The following is a 16,060-nucleotide window of genomic DNA, read 5'->3' as shown; positions in this document are numbered from 1 at the left end:
GACTGTGTGCAGCCAGGTTTTGGATATCTCCAAGGACAGGGACTCCACTACTAGGCAACCTGTTCCAGTGTTCCAACCACCGAATATTTTTAAATGGAATTTTCTGCACTTCAGTTTGTGCCCATTGCTTCTTGTCCTGTCACGGGGCACCATCTATAAAAGTCTGGCTTTGTCTTACTGCCCCCCACTCAGGTATTTCTACAAATTGGTAAGTCTCCTCCCTAAGTCTTCTCCAGGATGAGCAGTCTGCTTTTGTCCACAAGGACTCCAAGGTCCTTCCTCTGCACAGCTGCTTTTCAGCTGGTGTACTGGTGCATAGGGTTAATCCTGCGCAGATGAAGGACTTGGCATTCTTCCTTGCTGAACTTCATGAAGTTCCCCCCTGCCCATTTCTCTGGCCTGTCCAGGTCCCTCTGACCAGCAGCACAACCCTCTCGTGTATCAGCCACTCTTCCTGGAAGAACTTCACTCCTTCCTTGTGGAAAGAAAGTTCATATTAACTGATAAATCAGACCCCAGATGGTAACACAGAGGGACTTATGAGTCTGCAGCTGCAGTATGGACTCTGCTCTGCAGGACTATTTTACCTGTCACCCTATGCCTCTGATCTACTGGCTGAATAAGACCCAGCAACAAACCACAAAGTGCTGGTGTTTCCAGTGATTTAAAACATACCATCCTTCATAATGATTCCTAACATTATCAGCAGAAATTAATTCCGCAAAGAATCTAGTTTCCCCATACTGAGATTCTGCCAAACCAAGAATACTCATCGTACCACGCAGTACCAAAGCCGTGAAGAGTGGTCCCCCTTTGCAGACACTTTAGAGAACCAGTTTAAAACTGCTCCCTTGAGCTGGCTGACACCAGGGCTGTGCCAGAAATCAAAAGCAGAACTCCTGACAGAGCGTGGCCAGATTTGTAATGAGCTGCTGCGTAAAGGCAGCAACAGCCCAGAGGAACATGCAGCACCAAACTCCGTGAACAGAGAAAATTGGTACTGTGGTGATTTTTAGTTTGGATTTTTTGAGATTTTTGAACATTCTTGAAAGTTTTTGTTTTGGTACAAATATCAGTTATTAATTGAGATAGGGCTACAACACTTCTCAGCTACAGCATTATCCAGCTTCACAAATTTTGTTGAGAATTTTATACAGTTCTCAGAACTTTACTGAACATCCTTCTCTTATCCTCTCTTCTGCTATCATTATGAAAGTCTTATGAAAAGAGCTTCTTGATTCCAAGTGGAGAACAAATTTTCCTAATATCCAGCTTCAGTCTTTGATATGCCAACCATTAAAGCCCGGTGGACAAATGCAAAATGTTCAGGATAGTCACCTTAGTTAAAAATGCCCAAAATTAGAAACAGTCTCTGTCCCTCAGCATGTGACTATATGGAAAATACTAAGCTGCTCTGATGAAATAGGGCCACTGGCATTTGTTTTTTGTCTTTCAAGCAGTTACCAGCACATTGCACTTTCCTACCCCACACAGGCCTTTCAGTGTCTGGGAAAGTGTTTTACATACATCTTCTGACTACAAACTTCTTTATGTCTTTAGGCATGCTGTGCTGTCAGACACATTTTTTTGAAGTAGCTTGATAGAGATCATGATCTTTCAAGATCTTTCAGGATCATGATCCTTGTGGCTTGCTGGGCACTAAATCCTCCAATTGAGAACAACCTACAGACTAGTATCACAGCAAAGATAGCTAGAAGACAGACCACAGTCGCTGTGAGATTGGTAAATTTTCCTGTTCTTCCTACTGTCACCCTTGAGTCTTGCTGCAACCAAACTCCCCCCTCCTGCAGTTACTCCCCCGGTCCTGGGTATTACGCACTTGTCAGGCCTTTGCTGTGCTGGTCTCCTGTGCACACCACGGGAAATCATCTGACAGCTTTGTGCGCCTGCTCAGCTGGGTCCTCTCCCATGCAGCGCCATGTCTGAGCTCGAGAGACATGTGATCTTTCTCTGTGCCTCCGTTCTGTGTTGGGGGGGACACTGGTGCATCTCCACTACACCTGCTCCCCACTGCAGTCCTCTCCTGGTTCCTTCAGAAAATTCTGGCTCTGCATTCTCCCTTGTCATCCACATCCACAGCCTTTGGTAGCACCATTTCCCCACCCTTCCAATGCACCAGACAAGTTGGTCATTTCTAGCACCTGGACAAACCTGATAAGAAGGCACCTTTGTGGTCTTTTTCTGAGCCTTGGTTCCTTGTGTATGGCCAGAGTCCCTCTGGAGAGCAAGTGGCAATTCCCCAGTACCCTCCAGGAACAATGTGTGCTACTTGGAGTTGAGCTAGCTGCTCACCTTCAGAAATTATTTTTAAACCTGTTGTCCCTCTCATCCCTTCATAGCTATGGCTGTGTGGCTGCCTGCTTGTCTCCTTAACTCATCTCTTGGGCTGGAGAAGCCTCTGCTGAGTACAAGTTCAGGACAACACATCCAAAGAATAAAAAACCAGGAGCAGATGATTGGAGATGTGAGCAATAAAAGTGATGTACAGGACTCTGCTGCTGCCTGGAATCCCAGCCTCTCAAATTTGGCAGCTGAAGGGTGTCCTGAAGTGAAAATTATGCCTGGATCACCACTCACAGCCCTGGGGGCTTATTCTCTATGTGTCTACCTTATCTAACTCATATTAAATACATGTTCTGGCTTCTATCTATCTTACCCTCTGGAAACATACTTCACAATTTAATTATATCTATATGAAAAGGTACATCTTTCTGCATGTTTTGAAGCTGCTTCCTGATTATCACAATCCTATTTTTCAACAATGAGAACCCCAAATCTTCAGGTCATTCATCATTTTACAGATTCCTCTGCCTTAACTGTGTCTTTTCCTAACGCATCCCCAGGGTGTTTTTGCATACTTAAGTGCATTTCAGCTGAAACAAAGCTGTGCACTCAAGTAGTAGTCACTGAAGCCTTAAAAAATGAAAAGCCTATTTTCAGTGCTAGATATGCTAATAGTGTCATGTAAATCTATGGCTATAAGCTCTGTGTGTGTTTCTGCATGTGGCCCAAAATGCACCTGATCAGTTCGACAGATGAGGAGTAGCTGTTGCTAACTACAGATATTTGTGTGTGTCATGCGAGAGCCTGCAAAGTATCTGTACTGCACAGGCGTGCAATAGCCTGCTGTGCTGTGCCTGGTGCTTTACCACCAAGTATTCTCCTCCGTTGACCGGAACATCTAGCACTGGAGTGTAAACTGATCCTTGAAATCCTCTGTGCAGCTGTAAATTCTGCTCTGAATGAGGGTGTGGCTCTACTTACTTTGTGGGGCATTAATGATAACTTTGTTGGCAAAATACACAGAAATACATAGTTCCCCCCCTTTACTGGTAGCTGTGGAAGAGCTATAGAACCGTAGGAAGACCTGTATTAGAAACTAGAAAAGCAGGGACCACAACTGCAGCTCAAGTACAGCTACTGCGATACCACACTGTCATCTGAACAACTTTCCTGCACATAACTCACTTCCCTCTGTCAAAAGCAGACTGTGAGGAAAAGGCACTGCTCCCTGTCTGGCAATGCAAGAAGCGGTGGTGTGTGTCGTGCCTCATTACAGCAGGGTTACAGGGCAACGCTACAGGCAAAGGAGAAATTTGGGATAATGTACTGCTCAGCACTATGGATCGTTTCACCCATGAGGGTCTGCAAGTGGTCTTGCTCATTTCTACAAAAGTTCTTATGCACTGACAGCTTCAGGATAGCTGAGATTCTTTCACGTCATGTTATCACAAATATCAGTGAGAAAGAGCTGGGCAGAATGAGAAGAGCAAAAGGCTGTAATCTTCCTATCAAGGGGTAGTGAGGCATTAACCCTTCAGCAATTGTACAGCCACTGATCTCAGCTGGGATTATTCTGTTGGTGTGCAAACTGGTATAAAGTTAAGGAGGATTGTCCTTTCCTAGTATAACAAATGTTATTTTATTTTTAATTTTTTTCATGCTAGGGCCTCTTTTCCAGTCTAGTTGCTTGAGGTTGGTCTTGGCTGGTTATTGGAATATTTGTGCCTGTAAGGTTATGGCTAACTGATGAGGTGGGACTAGTCATGTACGTAAATCAGGGTGATTATTTCATAGAAACATTAGGAGAAGGAGCACTGCACCAAATTCATCATCTGATGTGTTTTGGTGATGCTAGCACACAGAATTTCCACACTGAAGTGTAAAATAAATTGACTAGCTTGTTAACAGGATGAGTATGTAACAAGCAGTATCAAAATTCCCCATTGTAAATGGGGAACTGGGACGTGACTTGTGCAAAGTAAAACTGGGTCCGTGGAGGAGACAGGAAAAGAACGTAAGCCTGATGAAACCCTGCCCTGTTCTTACGGACCAGACCATCCCCTTCTCTTTTCTGCCTGGACCACAGCGGATGTTTGTTTCCAGAGCATGGCTTGATGTGCAGCTACTTCCCCACCTACAGACTCTTCTGCAAGGCAAGCAGACTGTGTACACTACGGAGGTGACTTTGGCATGGACACTGCCTTCCGAGGGAGGGAGTGAGTGACCCCTGTAACTGGAAGGAGCTGTTACCCATCCTGCAGGTGACCTCCCAGGCTTCTTCATCTCCCCCCTGCATGTCCGGCAAGAAACACATAAACTATGCAAGGTACTGGAGGGTGTCAGGACCACGTTTAGGAAACAGATAATAGTAATTTCTGTGTGAAGTTTGCTGCAGATTCTGTGACTATGTAGAGCAACAAGTCTTTTCTTAATGCAGGTGCAGTGACATGCATTTTTCAGAACAGCCTCTCTCCTGGAAGGTCAGTGCTCTCATCTCCTACATTTCTGAAGGACAGACATGGGGATCCGGGGGAGCCGGGTGCCGGGCTGCCCTGCAGATGGCAATCCTGCACTGTGGCAGCCGGGCAGAGCTCTGCTCCAGAGCTCTGGCGTTGGGACATAAGGCATGTTTGGCTTTTACCTTGGGTTTGCTGTGAAGCAGACTGTGTCACAGCATTTTATGGCTTCAGTAAAACATGCTCCAGAGGAGGAGATTCATAGCTGTTATTTACTTTTGTAAAACAAATGCACAGATTTACTATGCTGCAGGGTCATTCGTTTCAAAGGTGTGTTGAGCACATCACAAAGTATGTGCTGCTGATGTGGCCCAGGTCACATTTCAGCCCTTGCTGACTAAAGGCTCTGTCTGCTGGCCACAGCACCCCCGCTTTCACTTTGGTCCAGGTAGTAAAGAGCAAGCAAATCAGTGTTACAAAAAACAGATACAGCTTTCCCTCCAAAATATTTGTCAAAATATTTTCCAGCAACTTTCCCTCAAAAAATATCCTACTGGGGAAGAGGAACTGGACTGAGAAGGGTGGAGACAGATGGGAAGCAAAGACGGAAACTTCACACCAGTCTGTCTGTCCTACAATAACCATGTAGTCCTGTGACACGGCATTGCCATTACTAGTAACAGACCATGAGCTCTGTACTGACTTTGCCAGGCCTCAGCACCAAGGCTTGTCACACCTGCTCTGTCCAAACTTGGTGTGACCTGCTTCCAGCTCCCTCTTCCTTGGTTGAGCTGTGACAGAAATTTTTCTAATTCAGCAGGTGTCTGTACCTAATCTGCTTGACTTTTGCTAATCTTTGTGTGGTACAAACATAGTTTTACATAGACCTGGAACCCTTGGACAGCAAGTTGAAAAGCACCCATATGCTGGGCTGCTTTAGCAAGAGCACAGTCAGCAGGTACCAGGCAGCGAGCCCTCCCTTCTGTTCCACACTGCACCTGGTGTGCTGTCTACAGTTTCATGGCCCCCACTACAAGAAAGCTATGAAGAAACTAGGGAGAATGTAAAAAAGGGATTCTAAGGTGGGGCTGAGCATATGACATATGAAGAGAGGAGGAGCTGGGTTTGATTAGTCTGGTGACAAGACTGCTAATGGACAACCCAACAGCTGCCTACAGGTACTTTCAAGGGAGTTAAGATTCTGTGATCTAAATGGCCAGTCAGCACAATATAGAAAAGATATAAACTCCCCCTTTTCTCACCTCATTATTTCATTGTTTCTCCCTGTCTGTCTGTATGCTCCATTTGTCTTATTCCCATATTCAACCTCTATATTGATGCTTTTCAGCAGAGTCCACTCTGGTCTGTACTTGTGCAGCAAGCAGCAGAACAGGGCTGCAGTTCATGCCTGAATTTCCTGGGTATCACACTATTCTAGCTGGCAGTGATAATAATAGACTATTCTGCATGCACTATAGATACCTGCATATAAGTAACTACAAAGATGTAATAAGAATGGAAAGGATGGGAATTTTCATATCACCTAGAGACAAGACATGAGCTGCTGTCTCATGTATCCAGCTCATTAACTGTAGTTATCTGAGAGGGAAAAATGTGCACGAATGAGCCATGATGTGTTAGCCACGTCCTGGACGATGCTGGGCCTAGGAACTTCTGCAGTGATTTCTTCTTCCATGTCAATTAACAGGACAATCGTCCAGAAGGCAGCAAATTACCTTCTGGAACTGATCTGCACAAGCACTCTATTCAGCCTTGATAAAAGATTTTCAGATTAAGCACACAAAAATAAATGAATCCTGGTTGATTCTTTCATTCACCTCCTTGAATACACCTGGTCCTGGGAACATGGGACACTGCTCAGCCCATAAATGCAATCTGCCTGGAAAGAGGATTCTTACATTTTCCAGGATCAAATCACCAATAGGTTAGTGGAGGAACTGATACTACAACGTCAGGTCGGGGCTAAGCCCTGTAATGGGTCTCTCTGGCAAAAGAGCTTAAACGATTTAAACAATGGACCCTTTGCTTGCACATATTAGGAGGAGAAAATGGTGAAGTAATGTGTGTTTGTCTGCCAGCTAGGTACTACAGATCAGGCCTCCGTGAAAAGCTTGGGCCCCGACTCCAAATACTGGCAAATAAGTAAGTTAGTGTTAGAATCTGATACAACAAAATGAAGGAAAGTTCGATTTTCTTTCCTTCAAATTAATTAAAGCAAAAAATTATCACCCTTTTCTGACCAATATCTTATTCCAAGTCCCAGAAAGAATCTTCAAAGATGGTATTAACATTTCAAGTCATTTTGCTTGTGCTAACATGAGTCAGTGCAAAATGCCACTTCCAAAACCAACCATGAGTGTGAGTAAAAGCAGGATTATCTTGAATGCTGATGAATTCTGAAAAAAATCACACTGAAAAAGTTCTTTTTCTCTGAAAAATCTCCTGGATTTATAAAAAAAAAAAATTAGCAAGTTACCAAAAAAAAAAAAAAATTCATCTACCAAAGGGCCTGGGAGTCTGGGGAGGTCCCTGTTGACTGGAAGCTAGCCAGTGTTATTCCAGTTTACAAGAAGGTGTGAAGGAAGGCCCAGGAAACTACAGACCTGTTAGTCTAACCTCAGTTCCTGGAAAAATTATGGAGAATATTATACTGGTTACTGTTGAAAGGCATTTAAAGAATAATGCAAAATACACATAAAAAAAAAATCCACAGCCATGAGTCCCTTGGAATTCTTTGGACCCCAAAACAAACATGGGTCTTTAGGGTTTTTATCCTAACAGGAGAACTAATGGCAAGAGAAGCTTTTCTCTGTCCAGTATCTCTTCTTCCATAAAAATTATACTCCCTGCAGAAGTATTTTAGACAGTTCACTTGGGATTAACAGTGAAAACTGAGATTATTAAAGTTCAGGCTACTAAAGTGCTGCTTTATGAACAGTGCTTTCCATTGCAGCACGCAGACAAAACCAACGGTTTTCATTCTTTCATGCATCCTCTGCTTCTAACATGTTCAGCTGTCTCTCCTGAGATTTCAGACCTGTCTCTCTTGGGAGAGAAAGAAAGGAAGAACATTTGGTTTGTGTACAGAGGAAGAAAACAGGGTAGAAGCAGGATCTAGAAACTCATGCTGGTGGCATCTGCCTCCACCAGAAATCTGTTGGTGGCACATGGCCTGTGCCAACTTTGATCATGGGCACTATTACTACAAGGAGAGAAATAGAAGAAATGTCAGGTATATATAAAATAGAGTAATCTGGATGAGATAATCAGGAAATATATATTCTCCCCATCTCCTAAAAGAAAGATGAAGGACAGTTAATGAACAAAGGCAAGAGTTTACAATGAATACAAGGAACTACATTATGCAACATATGATTAGACTGAGGAAATTATTACCTTAGGAAGTTCTTGAGGTCAAGAAATTAACAATATTCAAAATATGATTGGCTACTATAAAGAATATTTAAAGATATGACCAAACATCAGTAAGATTGTTGGAAAGTTTATTCATTTTTCTATGTCAGGCCATAACCTTTATGAGAGACAAAGCAGTTAACATAGTTCATAAAAGAAGGGCAGATGAGAATACTGGATTTTCTTTGTCCTCATATATCACGGCACATGAAATTCTCAAGTAAGTGCCTTGTATCAGAATCCCAGAAACTTTTCTGGGCTAAAGTATTTCAGACTTTAGGACGCTACAGTGTAAGCCACTGAAATCATTGGGCTTCTCCTTTTTGATTTTGTCTAATCTGTTCTTGAACACATTTACACAACTGATATACACAGGCCTCTGTAGGGAGGTCTATTGTTTAACTACAGTCTGTGTGATACCTCTCGGTGTCCTAACGGCCCCAGCCTGCCTCACCTGGAGCCTCCACCCACATCCATGGAACCAGGAGCTCTATTTCAGCTCAGCCCTTGGCCTCAGTCCCTGTCTGAACTATGCTGGAGCATGCTTTTCGGTCACACCTTCACTTCTCTAATTGGTAATTGGCGAGGAATGTCTCTACCAGGCCTAGTTCATTCTCTCTGATATATCATATTTATCAATATGCAGTTCCAGTTCTATTGTTGATTGCTATTTCTACAGGTTTGCCTGGTACAGATATCAAACACATGGGCCTATACTGACTTGCATCCCTCCATTTAGCATCTCCTTCCATTCCTTTGGTACTGAGGCTTAACACTTTGGTGAGTTCACACTGGAGTTCTGGGTGGATACTAGCCAGTTCTTGTGATTTACTACTATTCAATTTATCTGCCTGTTTCAACACAGTCTACTGATATTTCTTTCTGAAGCAGTTCCTCCTCTTCCTCCATGAAGAAATGCTCTGGCATGGGAGCTGCTACACAAGGAACACTGATTCAGAGAATTAATTTAATTTTTCTTCTACAGCCTTACTTTCTGTGAGTGCTCCAGGAACGTGTTGATCATCTGCCAGTGTTAAGACTTTCTCGTAAATTCCTTACTCATGAAGTGCTTGAGAGAGTATTTACTATTACTTTTGTAAATCTTTAACAAATATTACTGAGGAATAACTTTTTGACTTTACTATGTTTTTCCAGTTAACTCAGAGCTTATGTTCTTTTCTGTTCTTGTCTGGAGAGACCTTCCGTTTCTTCAAACATTTTCTTTTCTTTATAGTCTTTTTTACTTCATGGTTAAATGACTTCACCTTTTTCACTGTTATAGTTTTATAGTACGAGGGGTTTTTTTAATCTATTTACTCTTGTCTGCTTATATAGTATTTTTAAGCTATGTACATTCTACCTCCCAGTATCCTTTTGGCTGCCCTTTTTAACAGCTTCATCTCTATGTTCCCTGCTTTGAAGAACATGTATCTGTTGTGGATCTATGAAAGGTTTTGAAGTTGAATACATTGTGGTTGTTACTCAAGAGTGTCACTTTGAAAGCTGCATTTTAAATCAGAATATAGTAGTTTAAATCTCCTAGCATTGTCAGAGACACCTGAAGATTTGCAGTAAGAGATTTAGCTTTACTAGATTTTAACAAATTTGTGTGTCTCTTGGAGCACTTACAGTAGTAGACTTGGCCAAAATCTTCAGGAAGAGGCCCTAGCCAATGCTTTCATATGTAACGTGCAGTAGCATAAAATCATGAGAATCTTTAAATCACAGTAAACAAGACCCTGAAATAACAAGCTATAAACAAAGCAAGGTTTCAAGAACCTTAAGGGAGATTTGAGCAATACAAATGTGTTTAACTTTTGTACACCCCTTTTCACTTTTTATCAGACCTAAATGATGGTAGATTGGAAAAAGGGTAGCTAGTATATTTTAAAAGCTAATACAAACCAATCGATCTTCAGTGCATAAAAACTTTTGTGATTATTTAGTACATTAACCCAACACCTGTGGGACCAGATACATGTTACAAAGGGTAGCTATTGAATTTCTAGTGATAAGTATTTCCCTCTTTTTTTTTTTTCTTTTATTGACCCTCATGGTTGAAAGATACTGGATCTGGGCAGGCTTTACAGGATTGTTGTGGTTTCACCCCGTGGGCAGCGCAGCCCACCCAGCCACTCGCTCATTCCCACCGTGGGACGGGGAGAAAATCAGGAGGTTAAAAGTGTGAAAACCGGTGCATTGAAATAAAGGCAGTTTACCAGTTAAAGCGAAAGCTGCGCACGCAGGCAAAGCAAACTCTGGAATTCATTCCCCGCTGCCCATCACAGGCGGGTGTTCAGCCATCCCCAGGGCAGCGGGCACAAACACCATCACTCCGAACGTCCCCCCCTTCCTCCTCCCTCCCCCGTTTTATTGCTGAGCACGACGTCCTACGGTCTGGGACGTCCCTGGGGTCAGTTGGGGTCGGCTGTTCCGGCTGTGCCCCCTCCCCGCTCCTCGTGCCCCCCAGCCCCCTCGCTGTCGGGGCAGGGTGAGGGGCAGAACAGCCCTTGGTGCTCAGCAGGGACTAGCACAGCCCTGTGTCACCAACAGTGTTTTCAGCACAGATCCAGAGCACCGTGCAAGCTACTGTGAAGAACATCAACTCTATCCCAGCCAAAATCAGTACAAGGATCCAGATAAATAACTGGATCAGAACTCCTTTATTAAGGTGGAAGTTCCCATGTAGGAGGGAAAGCTGCAGGCAGAGGAGCTGGGGTGGCTCAGATGAAGGACTCACAACCCCAGCCTCCCGATTCTCTGTCCCACCACCGCATCACACTCTGCTGTAGGTTGCTGTGGACTACATCTATTATGGAGTAGTGATTTTAACCTGATATTAACCCTAGCAATGATTCCTGACCACATCAAGCTCTCTCTGAAAGCATGTTTTAGCAATATTTAAAGATTGCTAGCAAAGGATTCATTCAGCTGGTTAGAGAACTAAGCATCTGTTTCCTATTATCTTACTAACATTTGTTTGCATAATGCCTTGTCTCTTCAGTGTGTTACACTGCTTGAGTCTAATGCTACTCATTATTTACTGTAGGCTTAACACCACACAGATTTGCAGAGGTTTGTCCTCTAGTGTGTGTTCTTTTCTGTCCACCTTCATAAAATGCAAACAGCTACTTCTCAAACAATTTACTAAAAAGTCTGGACCAAAACAACAACAAAAATACCCCAAAGGACATCAGTTTGGTCCTAGAATGAGATGGTTTTCAGCTGTGTAAACCTCTCTGGGCTTTAAGGTCCCTTCCAACACAAACCATTCTATGATTCTATGAAGAAAAGAGGTTATTGATTGATTCAATCAGCCAAAGTATAAAACAGCCTTTGCACTGAGCCTAGCTGTTTTCGTGTCTAAGCTAGATTTCCTGTTGGTACCATATATAACTGTGGCATTTGTTCACTGACAACTACCAGAGTAATTCCAGCCTTACAGTTGTCTAAGAGAGATAGACAGGTAATTTCTGGGTATTAACATGCCAAACTTCATGAAAATAAACATACTGAAGATTTTATCTTTGAGGCAGCAGAGCTGAAATGCCAGGAAGTCAAAATTTCTTATTTCTGACTTTTAGGTTTAAATACTTTATCAACTTTGATGTAAATGAACAGCAAAAATTCAAACCTGTGATCATGAAACACCTATGAACATTACATGAGGAAATAGGAAAGTAGCTTTGCTTGGCTGAGGTGGTTTAGAAGTACTCTGATATTCTACACTGCAACCATATTAGAGGAATGTTAAAAGACAATGCAAAGCATGGAAAAAATGCCACACAATTGTACAGCAAAGTTCAGAAAAGAATGTCCCCATTAAATCTTTTCTTATCTCAAGGCAACATGGCTTTCAGTAACCGTTTTTGCTTTAAAAGCCACTGTGAAAATGAAAACTTTTTCCCAGATTATTGTATTGAGAAAAGCAATAACTAAAGAAAGGAAAATAACCATATCTGCGAATTTTCTACTAGCATTCAGTTCACTTAGTCTTTTTGTTCACTACAGTTGCAAACCTCCTGTGCCAAGACAAAAATCCTGGTCCCAGCCTACAAGGGTACGTCCCCTTCACTGCCCCATTACCAGCGCAGGTAAAGAAGCTGCAGTTACCTGCTGTGCTCCCAGTTATCCCTAGAAACCCAGCCCAAAGTGGGATGCATGTGCGGAGGAAGAGATTTAGACCAAGATTAAGAGCTACTTAATAGTTATGAAAGGTACTAGCAGGGGAACCAAGGCCTTATGTCGACCTTTGAACTTCTGCTGAGGAGCAGCCAGGAGAGCTGCCTCGTCACAGCGCCTGCAGGTTCCTCTCCCTGTCCAGGCGAGCACCTCTGTGTCAGCGTGCCAAAGCCACAGGGAGCTTCAGCTGACTCCATAGTACGAAATTAAACGTGACTGGCACTGTCCTCAGGTACTGAGGCTCAAAACTACCTCTTCTGTAACACGAAATTCACCCGTCTCCAAGATGGCTTCTGCAGGTGAGGCTCCCTGGTCCATGCTAACTCCTGAGCCGTGCCCAGGATTATTTGGAACAGTGCTAAATCTCACAGATGACAGCAGCACAGACAGCCGTGGCGTTACGACGGCACACGTGACTGAGGTCCTGGGAATGTTCCCTGGCACTTTTCAGTTGACTTGTACAGATGAAGCCTTTGTGGTTTCAGTCTAACCTGCTATAGCAGACACGTAAGAACTAGTAGCCCGGCTACTGCAGAGGAATAGGAGCAGAAAACTGTACACGTTTACATGAACAATACAACTTGCTAATACCAGGGCAGGCAGAAATGTTAAAATTTCAGTTTAGTGCTGCTTTGTCCCTTTCTTGTTCTAAGAATATACTTCTTAGTCATATCTATGAACAACACTTGAAGATTTTTTTTTAACCTCTTGTCCCTGACACCTTTTTTTGCTGAGAAATACTTTACAGAGAAGTGCTACAACCTACTTCTACAATCTGAGCCACGGAAGCAGCAGCCCAGTGATTATTCATACAAATGAATTACAGAATCACTGCCATTTATGTTTTATGCTTTAGGTTTTAGTTGAAAGGATTCCCTGATAGAATAACCAGCTTCTTTTGGTGAAATAAAATTTACAGTGTATCACTCTCTGCATGGGCACTTAAAATTTCCTTGAGTATAGTCTATGGCTTTACAGACACAGGGTAATTGCTTTCATAATGATTAATATAGTTTGCAATATAATCATTATCAAACCTTCCTGAAAACTGATCTTGTTAGCTCCATTTCAGATAATGGATTTTTATAATAGCTTTAAAAATGTAAAGACTTGAGTTTTCTTCTAAAAAAATAAATGAATCCCACTACTATTGTTGTGGAAATTTACTGTTCATTTTGTGGTAATCAAAATCTTTCTAATTATCAAATTCATAGCTTCATTAAAGAAAATTCAGACACATAAAGCAGGGTTATTACAAGTTCTTGGTGACAGCCATTTAGTCATAAAACCATTCAGAATTTATTTTAAAATTAATTAGAAAATACAAGTTATGGGCAACAACAAGGAGTTACAAAACAAAATCTAGAAAATATGTAACTAGAAAGATGAACTTGTACACTTTGTTTCATTGTTGCACTTGTAATTAAACCCATAGCAAATTTACAGGGTCGTTCTTTAACAGTTCATGTCATTAAGCAGATTATTCATTTTGTGGTATGTTTTTCTTGGTGATCTATTCATTGCATCCCTTCCAGTGCTGAAAATATTGTCATTGTATTGATACACTGCAAGTACGTCAAACCAACTACACCAGCCCTATTCCTCTCAGAAAATTTCTTCTTACTGAATTTCTACACCTTCACTAGAGTAGCAGTTTTGACATGGTGCTTCATGGGCTACTTCAACATGTTCTTTGGAAGGTAGCTATGACAAGTGAGTTTTTTGTCCTCAGGTTAAATGGACTATACAGGAGTTCACCCTTTCACTGGAAAATGTATTGTGTTGCTCCCTAAATCTAAAATGATGACAAAGAACCAAAATGGGGCTCTTGTCCTCCCTTTTCGTCAGTCCTCTATGTGCCACCCATGCTTGCTTTTCAGAGTCTGTCCAAAGTAGCTACAAACTGTACTCTGTTCCTTGCTCCATTGACATTTCCAGTAAGTGGTGTTTCTCCTACAGGATTCTGACAAAGTGCCCACCTAGCAGCTCAAACATCATGGGTCTTTCTAAAATAGCCTTAAAGGAAGACTGATAATTTATGATTAAGCATGTCAGTTTAGGATTGACAGTGGCTTGTTGCAACTGTGTGGAAAGGCTGAAGTTCAAAGCATGCAAAACGTTCAGTTTGTCCATCAGCTCAACAACTGTAAAATTGCTTCATGTAACAACAAAGAATATGGTTTTCTGTGAGTAGAAAAAATTCTCCTTCCAAACAGATGGTTAATGCGTATATAGCTACCCATCTGATATGTTCATATTGCATGCTTTTCTTTGCAAATGTATTTAAAAATTCTTTCAAGTCATTATAAATAGAAGTTTTAAGAAGTCCTCTAGTCACTACTCAGTTCTGAACAGGAGAATAAAGAGTGGTGAGACTGGCCCCTTTGCTTTAAAATGATTTAAAGATCTTAAACAAATGTAGCTGAGAAAGTCTGTAAAAGTCAGGGAACTACTTTTAAAAATTTTGATCTTGTAGTGATACATTAAAACTAGCACGGTCTAAAAGTTAATATGGTCTGCTTCTCTGACACTGGCAAAATAATAGAATTAGTGTTTTAAATGGGTTTCTTGACTATTCTGCTAGCCTCAAGAAGCAGGAAAGTGGGTAAAGCTTTCTCACATGAATGCAACTTCCTGCTAGTGCCAGGCAAAACACAGTGCTTGGACTGTGACAGTAATTAAAGTAGATTTCCATGTCAGCCACATGAGTAAATATGCTCATAGTTCACGGTGAGTGATTTTGATTTCTACACATTGAATATGAATGTTTAACAAGGGTTTGAACTGATTAGTTACACTCTAGTCTCAGGCATGTTCCTTTTTTACGGTCTGTGGGAATGTAGAGGAAAAAAAAGAAAGAGTTTGCATGATCCGCTATAGTTCCCTAATTAATAATTTATTCACCATAGATTTTTCTGAATTTTTCTTATGATAAAACAGTTGTTAGGGCACATAAACATAGCCAGTGTAATAATTCTTCATTATTTCTAAATGTTTTCCGTATTTTTGTTTTATAGTGAATTTGTTGAAAGTACTCAAACTTCTGAACTTAAGCTGTCTAGAACAGCATTGTCAGTAAAATGCTGTTGTTTTAATGCCTTGTCTGAAGGATGTTCACAACAGACATGGATTTCAAAGTACATGAATGCTAGGGGTATAGGCCTAAAATTCCACCAAAAACCCCTGTAGATGACAAGTAGAAAGGAATCTGCCTCCTCCTTCTGGACAGCCTGCTGGGACGAGTATGCTGACAATGTGGGACACCGCTAGGGCTGACTAGCCAACAGAAGGTGGGCTGTAAGGCACTTCACTTAAGGTGGGCTTTCAGATAGCTGTGCCACACAGAAACGGTGATTCAGCAGGTAGTCGCTCTAAAAAGGGGCATGTGCCAAAATTGTGACCATGATACCGACTCCCATGGGTTTCGAATATTTTCATGCCCTGTATCCAATTAGCAAACATTTAATGTCCTCTGGAAGGGTTTGTAATAAACACAAAGGAAATGAGAGTTAATAACTTTGGGTTCTATTTAGAAGTAAACCTGAGATTCTAGCATGGGTTATATTTAGTCCAGAGATATATCAAAATGATGTGCAGCTTTACTGCCTGACAAACTGCCTGAGTAAAGGAAGAAGAATGATAATACAGGTGTGGAATCAAGTGTATGGCTAAGAAGATCAAGG

The sequence above is a fragment of the Strix uralensis genome, chromosome 4 (assembly GCF_047716275.1).
Source record: "Strix uralensis isolate ZFMK-TIS-50842 chromosome 4, bStrUra1, whole genome shotgun sequence".
NCBI lineage: Eukaryota > Metazoa > Chordata > Aves > Strigiformes > Strigidae > Strix > Strix uralensis.
The sequence above is the reverse complement of the archived record's forward strand: the minus strand, read 5'-3'. Positions refer to the sequence as shown.